The sequence below is a fragment of the Dermacentor silvarum genome, chromosome 4 (genome assembly GCF_013339745.2).
Source record: "Dermacentor silvarum isolate Dsil-2018 chromosome 4, BIME_Dsil_1.4, whole genome shotgun sequence".
Taxonomy (NCBI): domain Eukaryota; kingdom Metazoa; phylum Arthropoda; class Arachnida; order Ixodida; family Ixodidae; genus Dermacentor; species Dermacentor silvarum.
The window spans coordinates 35,570,878-35,595,194 of NC_051157.2; positions in this window are offsets into that span (position 1 = coordinate 35,570,878).

The following is a 24,317-nucleotide window of genomic DNA, read 5'->3' on the forward strand; positions in this document are numbered from 1 at the left end:
GTCATTCTATTACTTTGACTTGCTTTCAATGGAGTCTCCAGCGCCTTGGCAAACAAATTATGTAATTTTCCCACGCTTATCGAAAGTCGATCATAATTAGTGGCCGAAGGGATTAGAAAGAAATCTGGCGCTGGCGATCCTTCACCTGTCGTAGGTATGTTGGTTCCTACGTAGGTTTGTATAATCTTCGTGCTTAATTGTGGCGTCCGACGTTCTTGTGGCTTTATTTACTACGCTGTATCTGCCTTTATTAGCCTAAATTTTGAAGCAACCTAATACTTTCGAAACGCAGAAGGCAAGAGACTACTCGCACTCGCATAATCGTTGTGAATTGTTGCAATAAAACACAACATTTTGTCGCAAATGATTACGCAGTCATAAAGCGTGTTTGAAGCCGGAAGAGCAAAGTTTAGGTGTACTAACCATCGTTTCCATGCTAACTAAACCGCCATGCTTTTTGAAGCTTCCATAGACAGTAGCGCCACAGTTCCCGCTTGTAATGTTTGTAGGAAACTCGACGCTGAATTAGAATATTCCTTTCGACATTCAATCAACGGCATGATCAAATAAGTGTTCCTGCAGTCGCTTCTCTGGAACACACAGTGGGCTCTCGATCATTACCGATTGACTGACACGAGCCCTATGCATGGTATTGGTGAGACAGAATATACAAGGCCACTTTGAAGTAAGTGCGACTAAAGATCAGAAGCAGTTGGCCTAACATTCCACTTTCAAAAGTTGCAAATCGATATGCGAACCGCTGTACATGTTCATTCGACACGCGTCTCCGAGTGCACGGATATCCTCACGACCAGCCATGGTATAGGTTAGTGGCTATAGGCTCTAAGCTGCCGTACTCGAGGTAGCGGGTTCGGTCAAGGCCTTGACGGCCGCATTTCTATGGGGGCGAAATGCAAAAACGCTCGTGCGCTTGGAATTATGTGCACTTTAGAAACACTCCCGGTGGTCGAAATTAATCCGAGGTCTCCCAGTATGACGTTCCTCGAAATTATGTCGTGGTTCCGACACCGCAAGTCTCCATTGTTTAATTTTCAAGTCCTCACCAGCACTTTCGAATGTTGAAGGGAGAGAGCGCCTGCCTGGATTGTGCGACAGTCAGAAACGACGGACAGTACGTTACGATTCGTTGACAGGTGAAGTAAACGCAGTAAATAATGTATCTATTGATGACCCCCTATATATGCAATTGGTGCGCTTGCGAAGGATACTTTCATTCATTCAAGTGATCGTGCGGTGACGTTCCAAATGTGCCCGTGCGACAAGCACTTAATGCTTTTCCGCGCTTACACCACTGCACAAAAGAAAAAAAAAAGAAATAAAAAGGAAAGATGAATTTTTTTATTAGATTTACAAATTAGTTAACTTTTTTCATATCGGAACAGCTCAAAGATTGTCCTTTCTTGCGATAGTTAACGTGAGCCTGCGTTTTCTCTGTTTTGCGACTCTTGATACGCAGGGTTGCGTGTTTGAGGGCTCTGAGCCCTGTCGCAGCGAACAATGCTGTCGGAGAAAGTTTCGAAATTCTTTATGCAGAAGCATTCGCGAAAGCTTGAAACATTCGAAGAGAAAGATTTCGCATTCTATTCCTATCAGATCCGAATGGTTATTCTTGTCGGTTTAATGAATGAGAAAAGCCCGAGTGACGCTATAGGCAAGTGCAGCCTTTTCGACAGTCTTCGCGACATGGCTGCTTATCGAGACTCGCTTGAAGGCCGTTGAAAAAATTCCAAAGTAACGAAGATCAGCGCTTGTGTCTCAAAGATAGAAAGCGGGACTTGTCACATTATATGCACGGAAGATAGAGAGATAAATAAAGAAAGGTAAACACTCGACACATAAGTGGCTGGCAAGCTCTTGGGTCCCTGCTGGTCGCCCTCCAAGAAACGTAATCCTTAGTTATTCTAAGAAGGAATATACGCTTCACATGACTGGGCTTCTCATTTTTCTTCCAGCAGGGCGGATGTTCTTAACAAGCTCCAGCCGGAGCCCGTTCAACAATGGGGCACCACAGTGCGCACTACGCGTTTCTGTTTCTTGATCTCTCTCATTGCGAGGCACGAATTAATCAAAATGCACTCGAGCGCTCCTTCTTCCAACTTGTACAAGTAAGGAGGCCTCCCCTTTGTTCCGCCATTGTGCTAGAAGTAACAATGGAACGCGTGGTCTACCGATTCTTTCTCTTCTCTTTTGTTCAAAGGTCGCGCGCGCGCCCCCGCGCGAGCGCTGAGTGCAGCGCAGGCGGTGCTGAGAGATGGGGGCGAAGGAGGCTTGACCCTCGATTGTAAATTAAGAGAGAGCCAGGCAGCCGCGCCTGCCACCACAGTATACGGCGAGTGAGTGAGTGCGCAGTCTGCTTTCTTCTTGAGAGCGCAGCGGGCACCGGCGAATATATAAACATCAGCGGAAGTAGGGCACCGAGTGCTCTCTTCGGCACAAGAGTCAAGTCTGCAGTGCGCGCTCGGTCCGTCCGTCGCTGCGGCGGCGATAGAAGCTCAAGAGACACACGCTGGTCCCCTTGTTCGTCGGCGCGAATGGAGATCCGGAAAGGAGGGCGCAGACACAGGGGCACGCTGGAGCGCGGGCGGCAACCGGGGCATGCGTCCGAAGGAGAGATAAGGCACAGGGCCCCGAATTAGAATAAACGATGAGCACCGAAGGAAGAAATAAACAGGCAGGAAAGGAAGAAGGGTGTGTGTGTGGGGGGGGCGCAGCCCCTCCCGCGGGAGCCAACGACGACAAGATAACGGCGTCGAACCGCTGGGCGGCCCTGCTGGCGGTCGCACGGGAAACGGATGGAGGGTCTCGCCTGCTTCCCCATGAATCAACGGACCCGGCGGCGTTCTATGCGGGCGTCCGCAGCGCTGCAGTCGCATTTGTCCGCCGTTTCCCGCCCCCCTTTCCCGTGCGCCCCTCTCTACTCCTATGCCCACGGATTGGGGCGGCTTACATGGCTAGGGCATGACAGCCTGCGGCGGCATCGGGCGGTTGGAAAGGAGGAGGAGGCGTCGTGGAAAAGAGGATGCGCTGCCTATACAGTCCCGCGTCGGAACCGAAGTGCATTCGGACAGGCTCGGCCCAGGGACGGGGCCGCCGAGCAAATGGACCAACCGAGAGGCGCTGACATGGTTGCTTTTTCCGCAGTTCGAAGGAAGAAAAAGCGATAAGCGAGGAGACTGAATGTGTAAACCCGGGGGCTCGCAGAGTAACCGGCGAGAATATGTGTATGGCGACTGCTAAGTCTTCCCTCTTTTGCTTTTTTTTCCATGGACTGGAGACGGCGCGACAATAGGCATCTCCAGCCCAAACACCAGCTACATGATGATGCTGTTGGATGCTGCGTATTCTAGTTGGTCAAATAATGAAGGACACCCTGCAGACGCCATGGTATATCCGATTCCGGTCAGTGAAGTGGGTTCGCAGTCATAGTGCGCTTAGCGCTCCTATGCTAGTTGTAATAATGACATTTTCAAGTGGTCGTATAAGAGCGTTGTGCCGGCACTGCGGAGTCGAGTGAGGCAGCATTCACTCACGTCGAAACCCACGCAAAAAGATACACGTGACTGCAGATACATGTCTGAGTATCCCTGTGTGCGTGTGCGTGTGCGTGCGTGTGTGTGCGTTTGTCCATTTACAATAAGGATGCTTATACATGTCTTAGTAGTCATGTATATCTTTTGTCTCTGTTTTTGTCACGAACTCTCATATATATCATAAAAAGTGTCTTCTGAATTCGGCAGTCTTAATGGGCAGCTGGGCATGCAGAATTCCTGGTATCTGCTCCGCCCCCTTCTTGATCCCGCCCACACAGAATCCGCGTCTTATTACCGCCTTCATTAATTGGTGCATCAATTCCCTGGCACCGACGCGGACCTTCTTCAGGAACTGCAGCAACAGTATCTGAATCTCCATGTAGATAATGACCCCATTCCCTCATATTCGGATGCACCTAATAATCCCTTGCTCGATGCCGACATAACCGAAGCCGAAGTCCTCACCGTTCTCGGCCAGTTTCGCACGACTCCTGCCCCCGGAGCAGACGGCATTAGTAACAAAATACTGCGCAACCTCGACGTGCCATCTATTGCAGCCCTTACTAACCTTATGGTCATCGGGTACCCTGCCGAACGAATGGAAGCACGCTCGCGTGACTTTCTTTCCAAAGCCAGGCAATACTCTCAGCCTCGAGAACCTTCGCCCGATTTCGCTCACCTCTTGCATTGGAAAGGACATGGAACACGTAGTCTTTAATCGGCTTGTGACCCACGCAGAAAATAAAGACCTCTTCCCCAAGACCATGTTTGGCTTCAGGAGCCACCTGTCGACGCAGGACGTCATGCTCCAATTGCAGAATGATATCTTGGACCCCCGCTCTGTGCGAGCCACGAGGGTCGTCCTTGGGCTTGATGTCAGCAAAGCGTTCGACAGTGCGTTGCATGCCGCCATAATGGCCAATCTAAATTCCATCAACTGTGGTTCCCGTGCATATTACTTTGTCCGGGCGTTTCTGACCAACTGTACAGTAGAGCTGACCCTCCGCGAGCTTACCAGTGATTTTATTTCTCTCGGAACGCGGGGAATACCTCAAGGGACTGTTCTTTCCCCGTTCCTCTTTAATCTGACTATGGCTCAGCTTCCTGTGAAGCTGGCATCCATCCCCGATATCTCCCACTCTCTCTATATACGTGGACAATGTTACCATCTGGGCCTGCAAAGGCTCTGATGGGGACATTCAGAATGCCCTTCAAGAGGCTGTTCACACCGTGCAGTCACATGTTGAAACCATGACGCTCACTTGCTCACCATCAAAGCCCGAGTTCCTCGTAATTCGCAACAAATCCAAACGCTATGCTCAGCCTTTTCCAACGCCTGTCACCATGGAAATTCGCGTCAACGGCGTCAGCTTTCCTGAGGTGCGAACCATCGGCTTTTTAGAAATGCTGTTGCAAAACAGCACGCACGATGGGGCATCCATCATCAAGCTGAAAACAGCGGCGCGGTAGATGGCACGCCTCATTCGTAGAATTGCCACCGTAAAAACGGTATCCCGTAAAAACGGTATTAAGGAAACACAGCTCTGTAAGCTGATCCAGATAATTATTCTCAGTCGGATCACATACTCGCTTCCTTATGTACATCTTCGTCATGCAGATATGCCCAAGGTGGACTCCATCATCCGTCATCCCTCTTTATGCCAGCACCCAACAGCTTCTCTACCTGGGCATTGATAACACGGTAGATGACCTAATTCAAGCCCACCGAACAGCGCAGCAACACCGTTTAGCGCTTACAACGACAGGCAGACGTGTTCTTACCAAACTGGGCATACAGCCTGCCCCATTCGCACGAGAAACGCGTCCCTTCCACCTCTGGTCAGGGCGAAGATATTTGCCAAACCGCTCCCTAAGAATATGCTCGCCGGGATCCACGATGCCAGGCGTACGGCTCGCGCGGCCTCTCCGCACGATTCCTACAACGGTTGCCCAGATGTCCTTTACACGGACGCGGCTCGTTATCCTCCCTCTCCTAGCCACTCTCACTTTGCAGTCTGCGCGGGGATCGGCTTGGGGCGAATCGCTTCCTCTCCGACCATCTCGATACCCTGATCAGGAGCTGCAGAAGACACAGCCATATAGCTCTCGTCATGCTAAATCCGGCCATCCATGTAGTGGTCAGCGACTCTAAGTAGGCCATCACTAACTTCGCGGCAGAGTGGCTTCATCCACCCTGCATCTCCTTTGTCCACTCTCTTCCTTCCAGGGCCGCGATCCCATCGAACAGGTGTGGGTTCCGGCTCACGCAGGCAATCCGGGGAACGAGGCAGCCCACCTTACTGCTCGAGGTTTCGTCAACCGAGTGGCGGGCGCCTCCGACCCCGATATGCTCAGCGAGGGCTTCACCACATACCACGACACCACGACATATTATAGCACGGGTAGGCGACTTTACCCCCCCCTCCTCAACTTCGTCTCACCGGCGAGCAGGCTACTGTCTAGCGCCCACTACAAACGGGCTCTTTCTCTAATCCTTACTTACTCTCCCGTATGTATCCGGGTGAGTGTGAGTGCAATGCCCCTCGTACAATGTACCCGCCACTTTCGCCCACGTGCTATGGGGATGTATGACATTCCCTCCTCCCTCTCAGCTCTTGCCATCTCTTTTACCGGAAGCGTAGGACCGCCTCCTGCGATCAACCGACAGCAGCATCGAGGCCGCAACCATCCTACACGCCCAGGACGTCGCGGGCCGGTCCGCCGGCCTACCATTTAATGGGTCACATGACCAGATCCGCCTGTGGCAAATGAAGTTGTTCTCTCTTTCTCTGAATTCTCAGAAAACGTTGTCCAAACATAGTTGAATATTGTTAAGTTTAGCGAAAATTTCAAATCGTTAAGTTCGCGAGCAATAACGTGGCCGCTAAAATTGAATATATTTATTTTTACTAGTTCATTTATATCTTTATTTTTACGTAAGCACGTGAGTCACGCTCCCTCGAGCGTGGCGGACTCGCGCTGGGCATTGTTAGCCAACGCGTTGGGGGAACGTGACAGGGTCGGATCATTGAAAATTTATGAGCTCCTTCGCCGCACCTTTTCAGTCCTATACATTTACACTTTCTAAGCGCCCTAGATAGCAATCGGGGACGAGATATCGTGGCTGGCTTTCACTGAAGTTTGAGCTATATAGAACAGAGCCTTTCAAGAAGATAGGAGTATATTCAGCACCGCGGGCAAGAACCATCTCGTTAACCACAGGTGAAAATAATAAAGAAGGCGTGAGAAGAGCGTGCCTGTGGGCCAGAAAGTTCCTCAGAGGCAAAATAATCCCCCGTGTTTGAAGGGTCATAGGGGTGTTCGGACTGTCAATCTTGTAATTTGGGTTTCAGTTGGCTATATATATATATATATATATATATATATATATATATATATATATTGTCACGAGCGGTGATCCTGTGGTCGGTGCTTGGACGATGACGACGACGACGACGGGTGGTTTTCTGGTGTGCACGCGCTTTCCTGAACGATTGCGGCAGCGTTGTGCGCCTTACCCTGTAAATATATTCATTGTATATACATTCTCCCCGTAACATCTTTGGGGGAGGTGCGGGGTACGCTCGCTACAACACCGGGAACTGGATCTTCGCAGCGGACGGCGCGTTGCTGCCACCACAATGACCGACCAAGCGACCCAGTGTGAGCAAGACCCGTCACCTCTCATTCTCTTGCACCCTCGTGATCCCGGGACATTCAACGGCATAAGCGGCGTGGACGTCGATGCATGGCTGGCAATGTATGAGCGCGTCAGCCGCACTAACAACTGGGACCCGACCATAATGCTGGCGAATCTCATCTTCTATTTGTGGGGCACTGCGCTACTCTGGTTCGAGACGCATGAGGCAGATCTGACAAGTTGGGACGTCTGTAAGCAGAAATTACGCGATCTATTTGGGAGACCTATCGCACGACAACTAGCGGCCAAGCAGGAGCTCGCAATTCGTGCTCAGACGTCCACGGAGCCGTACATCTCGTATATTCAGGACGTGTTGTCTCTGTGCAACAAGGTCGACAAGGACATGCCTAAAGTGGACAAAGTGGGCCACGTACTGAAAGGCATAGCCGATGACGCATTCGATCTGCTACTGTGTAAGAACTGCTCAACGGTGGAGTCGGTCATCGCTGAATGTCATCGTTTTGAGCTGGCCAAAAGTCAACGTATCACTCACCGCTTCGACCGACTTCCCAATACGGCTGCCACGTCCTCCTGCGAAGGTTTAGCCACGCTTCGGCAAACGCAAGCTCCAGAAAACGTCACCGGGATCGTCCGTCGAGAACTCGAGGCCATGGCACCCGTTACCCCTCATGATGGTATGCAAAGCAACAACCTGGCTCCGATTTCGCTAATTCAGGCCATTGTTCGCCAAGAGGTCGCGAATATGGGCATTTTACCCACCTTTGATAACGGTCATGCTGCTACCAATCCGGTCGCCTCTGTCGTCGCTGCTGCAAGACCGAACACGACCTTCAGGCCATGTTATCGAAATCCAGCCGATTGGCGCACACCTGATGACCGGCCCATCTGCTTCACGTGCTCTAGGATTGGGCACATCGCCCGCCATTGCCGCAGCCGCTGGCCCACGTCCTATCAACCAAGTACTTATAATCGCCCGGACCGTGCACCATATGCCCCGTCGTTCCGTCCTGACGACTCAAGTGCTGAACGTCCTCCAAGGGAAAACCGGATCAGCCGCTCACCATCACCCCAGCGCCGTCAGTCCCACTCGCCCCAACCTCGCCGCTCTCGGTCTCCCTTTGGCCGCCTCTCGAAAAACTAGCCAGTGCAGCCCCCTGAGGTGACGCTGCATTTACGACCCGGCCTGAAAATCCTCTGATTGTCCCTTATACCCGATGCAACCTTCTTGAAGTTCTGGTTGATGATGTGGCAGTTACCGCTCTTGTTGATACCGGCGCACAAATTTCTGTAATGAGCTAGAGCCTCCAGCGCCGCCTCCAGAAAGTCCTGACGCCCGCGACTTCACCTACCGTCCGAATAGCCGACGGGAGTACACCTGCCGTACTTGGAATGTGCACTGCACGCATCACTATTTCAGGTCGCCACACATCTGTTCTTTTTGCTGTTCTAGAACAGCGCCCCCATGACCTCATCTTGGGAATCGACTTTCTGTCCACACACGCTGCCCTTATCGACTGCTCCGCGGGCCTTTTCCGGCTAGAACTTCCTTCGTGCCCCGACAACGAATATATATATATATATATATATATATATATATATATATATATATATATATATATATTGTTACGGTGCAACCAAGAATGGCGTCAAAGTTAGCAGAAGACTATTTTACGCTTCGAGGTGAAATCGGTCGCGACAGCCATCTTGTTTGAACATTGCTGCCTGTCTTGTAAATGTTGTAAATATACACCTGTAAATGTGACTTCCGCAACGTAACAATATATAGGCATATTGGGTAGACTATCCCGGAGATGTCTCATTTCAAGTAGCGGAGCAGCGTCTTATAATACAGCAATAAAGCGTCTTAAAACAACCACTTGCCCTGGTATTTTTTTTAATGCGAAAGCGTCGATCAAATGGCTCATGGACAGAAAAAGCCGGCGTCTGTCGTCTGGAGCAGCGAAACAGCGCCTGAATTACCATTGGCTTCGAAGCCATGTCTCAAGCCACGCCTCGACGGAGCAGAGCGGGCACAAGGGGCCACCTGCTGCCGCCATAGCACGCCAGGTGTTGCGTGAGGTCTCCCCTCACGCAACATAACTGCGTGAGGGGAGACCATAACTGCGTGAGGGCAGAAATGTCTCTCGTCGCGCAGGACGTCGGTGGCATGCGACGTTGGCACCGCAGGCCGCTGCTACTTGCTGGCTCGGGCAGCACGTACCGCTATGGTACATTACTCGCAGTGCAAAACTCGAAGGACCACTTAACGGTGTTGAATTGGAGATAATGCTTGCGCATTCACAACTCATAAGTGCTTAGGTGTCCTCGGATTTCTTTTCTTTTCCAGGGTTTGGCGGGTTTCGTGGCATCTCTCACAGATAACCTTATCAAAATCACGATTAACATCATCGTGTTTTCTCAACAAATGATGTCACCAGAAAAGAAAAAAAAAGCTTTTTGTTCTACCGAAGATTCAGTCCGAAATCCGCGACGTGCGATAGGTCATGCTGTCGTGATCTTCACCGTCATCGTGCCATCGTTGTTCTCATCTGCGTCATTTTTCATCATCGTCGTCGTCCTCGCGCCATGCCTTGAGCGTTGTAATTTTCGTTGTTGTTTCTGGGGTCGTTGTTCTCGTGACCGTTGTCGTCATCGCCTTCTCGTCGCCATCTGTATAACTACCACTGCTTCGGTTTGCTCTCAGGAATCTTCATGGTTGTAGTTCTCATCATTATCCTTTTTACAGCGTAAGCTGTTATAGGCTCATTCCAATAGCCGTTTTGGTTCGCGATGGTGTCCGCCGCCGCCTCCGCCGCTGTTGCCGGTGACCGTAACCGCTATCGCCGGAAATGCGAAAAAGAAGTACCCGGTTCCCGCCGGGATCGAACCAGGGCCCGCTGCGGGGGAGTCAGATATTCTACCACTGAGCTACGCAAGCACTTGGGTAGCGAAAAAATGCCCTATAAACGCGCCCTAGGCAGGCACGCAGGCGCAGGCGACGAGATGCGATTCCGACAGAGCACGCAATCAACGCGATGCCGAGCTTCCGCCAGTATGGTGGCGCCATCTAGTTAAGGCGCCTGCAAACGCAGCATGCCCGACATGTAAGTTGCTATAGCAGTTGTATGCTGCATGTAACTGGACCTGGTTAACTCAAGCAGGCTAGCTAGTGAATATTCGTCACCAGCCCGTTTTGAAGATTCCAATAAACAGTCATCATCATCATCAATAACAACAACGTACCGTGCCATGGGTCAAGGAATGTGAGATGTGCGCCACGTATTTTGGTTACCTCTTCGGTACACGTTATGGCGTCTCCTCGCATTGTACGAACCGCTGCTGTAGAAGTGAATCGTAGAGCTACGTGCGTGGCTTCAACCAGGCATCATCGGGCTCAGCAGACTGCTGTGCAGAGAGCATTACAAGCCGCCGCTCGCTGTCGACGCCGGGCGGACAGTTCAGATTGTTCTCGTCAAAACTAGGCGAAGAGACTTTGCCGCGAAGACCCTGTTGTGCGTGGTGCCGAAATTGGAGCTACTCTTCATTCGCTCCACCAGCTTACGCTGTGACTGTGCTGCGTGTTCCGCGCAGGCCTTTGACTGTTTTGCACCACTGTAAACAATCACATCTTATATTCTGAGAACACACTTGTTTCTGACGCTCTTGACGCAGGCTCATCACAGTAGGCAGTAGACTGATAACTTAGCTCGCCGCAGCAAAGCGTTACTCTACTAAACAGAAAGAAAGAACGAGAAAGCTTTGCTCTACCAACTGTCGATCCCTTCTTATCTCCATATCCCTGTGAACCTGTCTAGTCTGGGCCAATTCGTGTTGCTTATACGCCTTTTGTGTTTACAGCACGCGAAATGAGACCAGGGCAAGTAATAGCGTTCGTGTTTGTTCGCTGTATAGTACCACCACGATCGTAGAGTACGGCTTCCTTTACTTCTCCATGCATCTTTATCGACACCCCACGCAACTGTCGCGGCGAGAGCTGTTCCTGTTTTCCTTAAAGCACGAACTCTCGAAATAAAGGAAGTGCTTCGTTACGCCAGCTCTACGCGTCGGCCCGATCGATGCCTTTGATGAGGCTGAAACGAAAATTATTCGCCGAGCTTGACAAGCCTATAGAAGTGTTAATGAACTCACATTTATTCATATCACTTCACGCACACGGAGCTTTCTTTCACCTGTCAACTTCTAGCAGTCTCATTTCCGCTTAACGCTATCGGCGCGGCGCTCCTGCGCGCATGGATATACGAAAAATGTGTTGCAATAACTCACTGAGTTCTGGTGTTCCCTGAATTTGGCCTCTTTTGATGAACGATAAGCTGAAAAAAAAGAAAAGTATGGTAAAGGAAAAAGTAAGACCTTTACTTTCGTCCTTGCTCGTATTGCTGCGTGTCCTAATCATACAACATTAAAGAAAAGAAAACGAGCGAACACGGTAAAGAGAAAACAAACTTATTTTGAGACGTGTGTGAAAAAGACTTTGGTCCGAACCGGAAGGAACAAACAAAGCATGTTCGACGATGCGTGCTGGTTTAGTTTCTTCGCACTTGGTGTTTCTTTCTCTTCCACACCTTAACTGTGAATTACAAAGAAGCTGGGCTTCAAACAGAGCCCCGCTTAATGTAAAACTATAAATTGGGATTGGTAGAGAAACAAAGGACATTTACTAAGGTAAGTCGGTATACTGGCGAGACAGCCGCACTCTCTGGGGGCGGCTTCGTGTAGAGGAGGTGCGTGTTATAAGGGCGTCGTCTTGGGGAAAGGAAGGAAGGAAAGAAACAGAAAGCACAACGGGAGTTGTAAGAAAGGAACATGAAAGCCTTGTGAAACAGCCGCAATAAAGCGAAAGCGTCGTCGTGCGAAGGCCGGCGGTGGTTGTGGCGTTCTCAAAGATGTCGTGTGCGCTCAAGAAATGAAAACGGGGCCGCTATGTCACGGCTGAAAGATCATCGCAAATTACGAAAGGCAGCAGCGCGTGAAGGCAACGCGGGGTCCTGAAAGGGGCCGAAAAAAAAATTAAAAACATATGGAGTGCGAGAGAAGTGGGCGGGGGAGGGGAGGGGGGTGGACAGGGAGCTAAGCTCGTCGCGGCATGGCTCTCTGAAACACACGCGCGTCACTACACCAAAGAAAGAAAGAAAATGAGACAACGCGGGAGAGGAAGGGATGAAAGAAGAATGCAGGACAATAAAAGCAGGAGAAAATAATGAAGGGATAGAACGTTTACCTGGGTTTAAGCCTTAGAAAGTGCGATAAAACAGAAATAAAACCGCACGGAGCTTGCATTGAAACAAAGCTTAGAAATGGAAAGTGCTTCGCGCCTCCTACTCGCACGGAGGTACGTCGGGCACTGTCTCTCCCGCACGAGTGCGCGGAGGTTCTCGGGGTACACATTTTGTTTTACACGTAGCTTTCGTAACTGTGTTTCTGCACACTTGCCGAGCAGCGACCAGCCAGTCAAGTCAGTGGCACTGAACGAAAAAAATACCGTGTACCATGCTCAAGCTTGTTAACAACAGCGGTTAAGCTCTGTGTTACTTGTGCGCAAATTTTCCAAACTGCGCGCACGCGAAACACGTGGAGAAGGCAGGGACCAAAAATGCGCACGGCGAAGGTGGCGTTGCAAGTTTACAAAAGAAAAAGAAAGCGCAGAAAGAAACACAGGAAGAAAGGGTTTGCATGAGTTGCAGACGGCAGATGAAAAGAAAGGAAAAAGAAAAGTAAGGAGGTTACTAGGAGACAAAAAAGTAGACATTAACGGGACAGTGTTGCAGTAATTTTGTCTTCAGCTGGCAGGGGATTTGTAGTAGCAACTGTGGCTTGTTCTACTCATTTTAGCCTGCGTTACTGGTGGAAACGACAGGCCTCCGTCACAACCTAAGAAATTCCGGCAATAGGAAGTTGAAGAAAATGGAGGAGAAAAAAAACCTGTACTTTTGACAAGCGCAAGAGCGTCGAGGCAACGGCAGGACACCCGCCAATCCCACCAATCAAGCTTCTGCTTGATTGCTGCGCTACGCAATCACGTGGACGCCTTCACGGCTTATCGCGAAATACGAGAAAAACAACAGGCGTGCCAGTAATCTTCACCCGTTTTGGATCAGGCGAGATCCTCTTGCTTTGTTACTTTTTACTTCTTTTCTTCTTTTTTTTTTTCATTCGGATTATTCCGCCCTTCTTCAACACTTACTTTTTTTGGTATGTGTGAAGAAAAGAAGTGCATTCACCCCACTCACGCCTTTGGAGAGAATCCGCTTTGCTCGTCTGCCTGAAATATCGGATTTAGCTCGACTTGTAAGTCCAACCAAGCTCCCGTCGAAGCACCCCCCGTTGTTGTTGTCGGACAAGAGAGGAACGGGTCCGTGATGGTCTAAAATAGAGCTGTCCTACGCGGTCTTCACTAAGCAGCCTGGAGCAGTCAAGCTTCCTAACAACAACTTTAGCAAAGGAGACAGCAGAACCTTGCGTACAAATAATAAAGAGTGAAAAATGCTCCCATGCTGTCAGATTAGAAGAGCGCAGCTCTCGCCGCTGTACTCAGTACGGAACAGTATAGAACACTGTGTGAATTTCCTTGCAGACAGCAACATAATTCATTTCATTTCATGCGTAGATTCTCATGAGCTCTATATGTATATTGGGTGCTCGATCTGAGGACTATTTGAACAATGACGTTTGTGTGTTACACGTGCTTCATAGCGTATAGCTGTTGTGTGGAGTTCCGCAACAGGTTTCCTGCTGCGGCTGAAGGTCGGGTGACGGTGTGGTCGATATGAAATGTAAATGCAACGCAACGTTTGCCGGAGCCCCGAATCCGCTTTGAAACGTATTGATTCATAATTATAAAATAAAAGTTAAATATCTAACTAGACTAGGCAACAACTTATTTGCGTGAGTACTTTTCTTTTAGCCAGTAATCCGTAACTGTTTTTGCTCTCACATTGGGTTATACCTGCTCCACGTGGGAGGTCAGCTAGGATTTCCTATGGCTGCAATGGTTGGACCCCGTGGTTGGGACCGTCACTCAGAACCGCCAGCCAGACCGCGCTAGAATGCATTAGTAAGCAGTTGCTGCTTTCTAACGATTCCATGAGTCAGCAAAGATATCCTTAAATGCGCCCGAAGGCTGTGGGCACTCGCTTGTAAAGTTCGCTTTCTTTGATGTGTATCAGTTCTCAGATAGGCATACATCTGTGAAGAATTATATGTGGCACAGTGGACATGAACTTGTTTTACTTAACGCAGATGTTGCTTCTTTTCTTTCCCCTTCTTTTTTTCCTTCTTTTTTTAGACGCGCAGCTGTCATCTTCGTCATACCATTCCATGGTTTCGCCTAAGTCACTCCGTCGCTGATCGGGTTCTCGCCGAGTAGATTCGCATTCACTTAAGCAAAAAAAAAATTAAATAAATAAAATAAAAATAAGTAAGGAAGGAACCGCGTTCGGTGGCGGGATTCGAACCTCGGCTTGTAAAGAAAATATATACTTAATAGCGCTAACTAAAGCGACCAACTGTAAAGGTGAACACAGGACAAGAGCGCTTTGATAGTGTTCTCCTTTTTTTTTAATGAGGACACAGCGCTGGTTGCCTTGTGTTATTTCTGCGTGATCTTCTTAGTTTGGGTGGATAATGTATATCCTAAGGAATACTTGGACCGCGACCAGATGTGTCACTAGCTCATTAAGCAACGCGTGTTCGCTGCCTTTACTGAAGTCTTCTTCACTCACAGAAGATATTCGCGGAGTAAACGTGATCTTGTCGTTAGACTCGTCGGCTGGCTTGCAGATTTAGTCCATGGCGTCTATAATTGGCATGCGCGCGCAGGTGGTTTTTTGTTTGTGTATGGCTGCTAATGAACTCCACTTGTTAGCTCACTCTGTCTCCTTCTGTTCGTGTTGCCGTCGTTTTTCGCGTCGATTTCAAGCATGACAAGTTCTCTCTTGCTTTTCTTTCTCGTGTTTAATCATTTCGACCCCTCCCCCCCCCTTCCCTATGTTGGGTAGCAAACAAGATGTGTGTCTGTCTTACCTCCTGCACTACTTTTCCGTCTCCATCGACTGGACCCCTGTCTTCGACTTCGACCTCCACCTGGACTATCCCGACCCGAAACAACGGTACTTTGCTGATTGTGGCTTGGCGTCGCATTTACGAAGTCGTTTGCTTTCCGCATCTTATGGTAGTATAGTGCTGGGTGTGGCCACTGCGGCGACGAGGAAACTATTGAACACGTACTTTGTCATTGTCCCCTATACTGCGCACATAGGCAGTCACTCGCGACCGCGTTGGCGCGTCTTGACGACCGGCCACTTTCCGAGCAGACAGTTCTGGAACGCCGGCCTATACAGTCGTCACACAACAAGTCAGTCAAGGCACTCCTGAAGTTTTTGCGTTCGACTGTGGCGGTGAAAATCATCCCCTACCAGCCTGACCGCGCAGGCCCTCCACGTGGTGCATGGTTTTGGTGAACAAAAATTTAATTTCTCACAGTGAAAGGCATCAGAAAAACGGTAAAGTACGACTTAACCACAACCTGCAGACATGACGTCGTCGTATTGCAATTTTAATGTAGGAGAAAACATAACTCTGTTACGAGAAATCTCAAACACAACCCCCTTTTCAGTATTTTTACCATGCCCAAATCGGCACGTTCAGGTATGGCACTTGCGAAAACCATATCCAGATGGCGCTCGCATCTTCGGCAGGTCAAATTGGGACTTCGCCTGCCTAATGCGTTTAGGACACGCACGCGCGTTGGGGCAATAGCAAACGAATAATAAAATAATAAAAAAGGTGCTAGGGCCTTCACATTTTAATATAAGACGACTTATATCGCCCGTGGGAAAACGTCTTTCCAGCAATACATTTCTGTTTAAAAGTGAAGCCGACATTAAGGGGATTGGTGTAAGCTTGGTTTTTGTAAGCTGGCTTTCCCGCGTTCTGTGCTGCAGTGAAGCCCACTAAAAAAATGCGATGCGAACGGGGCCCGATAACGCTATCGCGTTCCACTCTTAAAGGCGAAGCTTAAGCGTCCTCCAATTTTTTTTCGTGACTGATTTTTCTCTCTCCTATTCTTTCCGCCTTTCATTTCCCCTTCCTCTTCCCTCAGTGCAGGGTACCAAACCAGAATATTTTCGGGTTAACCTCCCGGCCTTGCCCACACCCTTTCTCTCTCTCTCAGTATAAATCTCTCTTTTTCGCGTCTCTGGCTGTCGCAGCAACCACAGGCACTCTAGAGATGTAGCTCGCACGCGTGCAGTCAGTGCCTCAATTTGGTACGAACACCACCCGTTCAACGTGGAGCGTTTAGCGAGACGTCCCGAACAGTGCGACGCGAACGCTCAAAAACGTATGAAACGTGAAACAGTATGAAAACGTGAAAGGACGGCACTTTGTTGAAAGAGGGGTGACACGTGTGTTATTTCTGCGCGCACACGGGCTGCAAATGCTCACACGATCTAGGCGCTGGTGCCCTTTCATGAAACGTGAGCCTATAAGTCAAGGCCGACTTTCTCTTTGTAGGGTTATACAATTCCCACAAACTCTAGGTTGCCCATTATTTTTCTGTAAGTCGGTTTCATAACCCAAAGCGCTGTCTGGTTGCTCAGTTGTGTGTGTGTGTGTGTGTGTGTGTGTGTGTTTGTGTGTGTGTGCGCGCGCCGCGCGTGCGTTCATATTATTCAGCAGTGGGTTTGCGACGTGACAGTCATCGATGGATGGATGGATGGGATAACTTTATTGTAATGTCCTGCGGGCTACGGTCTGGGTTGATTTTGATCTCGAGGTTCTCTAACCTGAGGTGAAATCTTTGCTCTGGAGCTTCCTATCATTCTTTTATTTTGATTTTTCCCTGCCGCTTTCTTCGGAATTCGGCCGATGCTGCCAGGAATCGAACCTTTGATCTCATGCTCAGCAGCATATATAAAAAAAAACCAGAGCCATTAGGATTGTTCACAGGCTTTGCAAGGAACGGCGGCAAAACCAGCGCCGTCATCTTTGTTCGCAGCATTGATTGCGTTATTCAAGCACATAAAAAAGCAACGCTCATTTGCCTACTGTCTCGTCTTTGTTTGGACAGGTCCACTTGTACGGCATCCTTGTGCATCGTCCACGTGGCCGCGTTAGAGACTATCAGCAATTATACGTTCAGGTATACGCCATGCCAAACCACTTCACTTTGGCGCTAGCTTCATCAACTACTCAGAACCCATGCACGCTTATCAGCACTCGCCTCACAGTCCTATTAATTGTGCTACCTCAGTAATTAAACGGGCCGTACGTGAATGTATTGTTGTCTCTTTCCCTATATATATATATATGTATATATATTTATATATATATATATATATATATATATATATATATATATATACACGACACGTGACGCCTTCCTTAAATCTTGAGGGCCATAACGTACCTCAAAAATTTTGGACCAATAAGAAAACTCAAATGGAAGTTGTCATGTAAGTACGTACGAAAACAAATCTACGGTTGCACTAATAGAGGGCATAGACCACTCGATGAACGGCGATCAATCCTGTGCCGTTGCCGGACATCATCTGTAAACTGTGTTCGAGCGATAGCTGTTGTTAGGCGTGTACGTCGACCACTTTGCGTTGCGCCTGTTACAGGTATAATTAGGACCTTTACCATCATCATGGTACTTGGTTAAGGAAGTCGTCAGAAAGGAAGATTTTATTCGTTCCCGCCCGGAATTCGATCCGTGCTCCGCGACATGGGACCAGTCGTGGTTGTCGCTCCCGAAGTTGTCACTGTAGCCACCCTTTTAGTCGGGGAAGCAGTTATTGGGGGTAGCGCTAACCATAGCTAGACTCAGCCACAGTAATATAAGTTACTATGGGTCGGTGAATTTCACTTAAGTTAAACGAAAAATCTCAGACGCGTACCGGGAACTGAGCCTTCGAAAGCCACAAAGGACGCAGAGACGGGTGACGCCACCACCTCTTATATTTTCCATACTGGCTCCTCCCCAACTCCGCCCCGTGACGTCATGAATTTTAACAGCATCTGCTCGGAACAAGTGAACTCTGTCGATAAACAACGATTAGGCTACGTTGCGTTATAACCAGGGGTTTACGAATATTCAAAAATTTGATTACGAATCAAGTAGTCTTTTTTCATTGCTTTGTCTTACATTGGAGAAATTACTATTCGAAGTTGTCGAATGTCCGTCTCCTTCAAATATAAGGGATAGCAACACTTGTTGAAGTCTACGAGAAGAAAGCGAGATGCAGCTAGAGTCTTTTCTGAATGATTATGCAGAAGGCGAACCTCGCGGTTGATGCACAGAGGCATCAGTGGCTGAGCAAACGTATGGAAGTGCAAACGTTTGCTTTCCGGTCATTCAGTAAGAGTGCCTCGCTTTTAGGCAGCTTACGAATTTGTTTTCTTGAATTTAAGCAGCTCAATTCGTTATTTAGACAGTATCGCCATGCGTACGTCCCTTCAAGACGGTGTGCTCTGCAGTAGAATTAAACGTTTCTCCTTCAAAGAACGGAGGTTTCTACGTGTTATATTCTATGGTGACGTGAGGTTCTAGTGCATTATTATTATTATTATTATTATTATTATTATTATTATTATTATTATTATTATTATTATTATTATTATTATTATTATTATTATTATTATTATTTGATTTCAAAACATATATACAATGGACAGGAAAGTGAAAGTGCTCGAGGAGCAAGCTAGCATCCTGTGCATCATCCCTGTCATATTCATGCAGCGCCAGCCACGATTACCTTTCAATTGTTTCTCGTTCTCAAGCTTCCCAGTTGATCGGCTCTCTCATTCTGAACTGCACAGCATTTGCCAAATTGTGTAAATAAGACCTCTTATATTATTTCATGGCCTCCGCCAAACAGACTCCAAACAACCTTTATAGTTTACTTTGCCGAGAAATGACGAAGTAATCGGTATTTGATTTCAAATCCGAACGTCCTTTATGTTTAAATATCACTGTTTGATTCGATTCGAAAATATTGTTATTCAAGCGTTCCTAATTACTCGTATAAGCAAACCAAGGACAGAAGCTACCAAGTTTTGGAGCCTTTTCCGACACAGAAAGTGCCCGACACAAAAAAAAAAGGCTTTGTAATTCGTGACGTCAAGGCGCTGTAACAACGCTCTCGTTAGCGCTCAAAATTAAAGAAAAGAGGCAACTTCGGTCTTGATTTCCTACCGTAGAAAGAAACGTCCTTTTTTTCATGAATTAACGAAATTGGAGTTTTGAAATTAATAGTTCAATCACAACAGGCCTGGCGCTGTTGCTTATCGTTCCTTTAATAAGGATTTCTCTCTGGTGCAAACCTTCAATGGTGCGCGAAACTGTGCTCTCTCTATATCTTCTCTCTCTCTTTTTTCATCCCTATACCCCTTCCTCCAGTGCAGGGTAGCAAACCGGTAGTGCATCTGGTTAACCTCCCTGCCTTTCCTTTCTTCTACTTATGTCTCTCTTCGTCTTCTCTCGGTCGGGCTTGACCTTTATGAGTAGCGGTGAAAATGGCCGAAAGATGTGAGTTCAACCGAATACTTTCCATTGGCGCCTTCTCTCCCAGCATCAGACTTCAGCGCATTAGTTCCTTCGTACGAGCCCAAGGATGTATACCGAACCAGTTCGGGGGTCGCGGTGGAACAGGCGGTCGCGTATATTGGCACATTCGCGGAAGAGGCGCTGCGTGACGCACCCGAAAGTATTGCCGACCTTTTGCACGGGAGCACAAATCTTGCAACTGCGGCGTGTGTATGGCGGTTCGCTTTATTTGTTTATTTGTTTCTGTTTTTCGCACGAGCTTTGCGTGAACTTAAATGGCTTAATATACAGCGGTAACCGCGCTCGCCCGCCAGTCCGCCAGCCCGCGCCCAGCTTTCTCCGAGTATATGCGCCTATACGACTCCCAAGCGCCCATAAATCGAACGTAGCGCTCGTGACGTTAAGGAAGGGAAACGCGCCCGCCGAGGCGTGGCGCGAAAATGTAAATCGATGACTGCTTTTCGGCTTCAGGTATACACGGCGCGGGGGCCGCGAGCAAGAGTCCTGCATGCGCGCTTTGTTTGGAATAAGAAGTAATAAAAAACGACGGCGCGAAGTGGTGGCTCAGTAGCGGGGATAGACTATGCATGTTAATAACGAGCCAAATAATAGAACGAAGGAATGCATAAAAGCGTCGAAGGCGTAGGGGGATTCAGGCGAGAAAAGAGAGAGAGAGGAAAAGAAAGAGGGGGCGTTTGTTTCGAGCAGGGCTTTGAAATGCGTCGCCGAGTAGTAACGCAACAACGCGTGCGCAAGACAACAACAACAAAAAAATAAAATAAAAACAGAAAGAAAGATGAGAAAGTGGGACACCGCCTTGGTGCGTCGTCGAAACACAAGTAGACGCGCGTCACCCTCGAAGAAGGCCTTCACTGCACGACGAGCGCGCGCTGCGCCGAAGCGCCTGGCTGGCGCTCGCGCCGCGTGCCGACCCGCACGTCGCATTCGATAAGCTTTCCGTTTTGCTTCTCAGAGTTTTGACGCGTACTAAAGGAGGGATGGGGTTGAGGAGGGGAAGCCAAAGGAAAGTGGAGAGAATGAGGGCGGGGCATGACACTAGATGGCAAAGCGGTATTCGGCGCCCAGCTCGCTGGCTGCGGAACAAAACAAGTGTGCTGAATAATGTATGGCGCGCTTCCGCGAAGAAGACGAAAAAAAAAAGATAACGAGCGAAAAGACGTATCAAGTGAAGAAAATCAAAGAGAATGTTTCTGTCTCCTGGCGTTTGCTTTATTCTCACGGGCGCAGCCTCTTAATCCGAGCGGAAACAAACCCGGTCCTGCTGCTTTCGTCTCACCAGGGGAAAATAAAATAAAATAAAATGGGGAACGACTACGACGACGGAAGGAGCGCTGCCGTTTCTCGTCACAGATATTGCCGAAGCGGCGCGGTCGTATCGGAATAAAAGAGTCCAATCAAACCGATGGGAATATCGGTAGCCCCGGAGCAAAACAAAAGATTACTCGAGTGGGCCGCGTGCGTATTGCGCGCCCCTGCCGACGCTCTTTTCCGGTTTTCTTTTTTTTTATTTCGTATTCGAGCCGCTTGTGCACTTGTTTGCCGAGCGCTCACGGTTCAATCTATGGTAACGCATCGGCGTCCCACTGTTTTGCTTCTTCGTTAGAAGGGAATTCACAAAGACGTCCGAGGCAGGAAAGGATGGGCGTTTTTTTGTCCAGGTCACGGGCAATCAACTTGCATTTCTTCGTTTTCGCTAAGCGAGTTTCCGAGAAAGCAAGAAAAAGAAACAAAATGACGAATACGCGTGATGGTGCAGTGAAGGCCCAACATGTCTTTTTTCTGTGTTTTTTTTTCAATAGAGCAGCACAATGAGCATGACGCACGTTCGATTCAGAGGGGACTATAATTTCTGAAATTATTTTTTCCCGAAATATTTATGTGTTCAGTCATTATACAACGTTCAGTCTGGTCCCGACATCAGCTGCGTTCAGTGGCTACGCCGATCCCTGCACGTCATAAGTACTCTTACAATGCAACTACCGCCGCGTTTACATGAATGTGACAGTGCATGCCGCTGGCCATCTGAATTTTCCTCTCTCCCTCGATGTGATGGTTACGTGCACCACGTGACACGAACCCCCCATCCCGATCTACCTTCTTCGAGCGCATTAATGGCATTCGCTTTCTTAGCACGTACAATACTGAAGTTTAAGAGGATGCAATGCGCTATAAAGGCGTTCGGCGCATGCTCGCCTCCACTCGCCGGTGAAATGCACTCGCAAGAAACAGGGCTCGAATGCACAAGAACTTCTTACGCCAGAATTGTTCGTAAGAAAGAATTTTGGCCAATCAGGATGCAAGACATATTATTATCTAAGGCGGCCGGCCAATGGCAAAGAGCACTTACGAAAGAAAAGCTTTGTGAATCTGGCCCCAGATTCCGAAGCTTCATTCGGACCAAGGAGAATGCGCCACATGTAAGCGACATCGCATAGTATTGCGGTGGTCCGCTAAGGAAGCGCGACGATAAGCTGCTGTCGAATTCATGTACACGTGTCTCGTAATTGCCACACTACCCACATCAAACGCACATGTATAAGCCAATGGGAAAGCTCAAAAATGGAGGCCATGACGGGGGAAGACGCAGCCTGATAAGCACTGATTGGTTCAACCGGGGCTGGGCGACCAGTCATGCTCATGCGCTTTCATGTTGCCTTAGTTGCTAACTGCACGCAACCACTGCTGACAAAGTCACAGGCCACTATGCGCTCGAGTGCTGTCGCTAATACCTGGGATGCTATACGCAAACTGCCGACAAAGAAAAAAACGCATAAATCAACGTCGGCATTCTCAAACATTTTCCCAGTAGAAAGTAACCTCTTGAAAGCAGGTAAAACTTCACAGTGGTCAGTGGCATGTCTTGATCTCGTGAGAAGTGAGACATATTTAGCGCCTGTTGAATTATCCTGGGCACCGCACAGACATTTGCATATCCTCTGCATGACTAACCGCTGTGGCTTGACGCTGAAGAGCATTTAGCGTTGGCAAACATGAAACAAAACTTAAGCGGAAATATGCGCAGCTATGCCTCACTTAATCAAACCCAGCGTATAATTTTTGCCAATGTGTCCTCGCGCAGAAGAGCATTTAGCATTGGCAAACATGAAAAAAACGGAGAGGAAATAGGCTCAGCTCCAGGCTCACGTAATCTAACCCAACGTATAGCTTTTGCTACGCTGAGTTCGATACCTAAAAATTCTGATTTAAATTAAACGTCGATTAACGCTCAGCGTCTACTAGTATTTTCCTTACATTGGAGCAAACTTTCAGTTGTGAATTGTTCCACCAGCCAATTAATAAATAACTAATTACTATACCATTAAATATTTGCTCAATAACGTTTTTTTCTAGCACAACTGTGTTCTCCATGACCAGAAATAAAGGGGAACAAGTTGTTCTAATTTTCGTTGATGTGAAGCTGCGTTTGGGTCTTGCGGGGATATGGGAACCTAAACAAACTTAGAAGAAATGTGAGAGGGGTGCTACATTTCTTGTTATTCAGTCATTTGATGGTCGCATGCACATAAGGACATGCACATCGATCGATTTATCCAATCAATCAGACTTCCTGATCGATCACCCTAAGTTTGTATGCTTTCGATGTTGCACGTGGAGGATAAAATATGAGGTGGCACGCGTGCTTGAGACTGGCCAACGAGCACAAAAGCGCGCGCGCACTGAGAGTCACTCGCAAATTCTCATTGTGTCTTGTACCCCGCGAGAGAGGCCAGAAGCGCCTCCAGGGTGCCCGGTGCGCAGATGGCGCTTTCCCACGGAAACTTTGAGTGCTGCAGTGAAGCGCAAAGGCTGCAGACAAGGCAGTCTGTAGATTCCCATGACTAAGGAAAAAAAAAAAAGAATGAAGCAGAAGAAAAGAAAAGAGGGAGAAAAAGTTAACAATGTAAACACTTATCTAGCCTAGATCTTTGTTCATAGTTACGAAAGTGATTAAGGCCTGAGCGAGAAGCTACAACGAATTGTGTAACCCGTAACAGTCGAAAATCAAACACTAAGGTTCGTGCACGCTTAGGTAAGTTTGTGGGGAAATTGAGTTTCCTCATCTTTCAAATCTTTAAAAATGTCGGCCACATCTCTCTCTTTCTCTCCCCCCCCCCCCCCGCCCCTCGCTGTTCCTCCCGCAAGTAGAAAAAAAAATTCAAAAAGGTTCGCCTGCATGTCGAAAAGAGAACGCCTGGCAAGCCGGCAAATGATGATGGACAGCATGGCTCGAAAAACACAAGCGAGGGAATGACAGGGACTGTCAACAACACGTCAACAACACGACGTTAAGTACGGGCGCACGCCTCGTCACCCCGATTACGTGCGATGCAACGAAAGGGTCACACGGTCTATTGCTGGCGAACTTAATGTTCCCTTCCGGCTCGGCCTATACTGAATATTTCAAATCTGTTTTCGCTAAATATCCCTCTGTCTTCTTTAGTTTCGTGTTTCCATTTAGTGACCATACACCACTAATTTCGCTTTTGTAGCTGTTACACTGTACCTATATCGAGGAAAT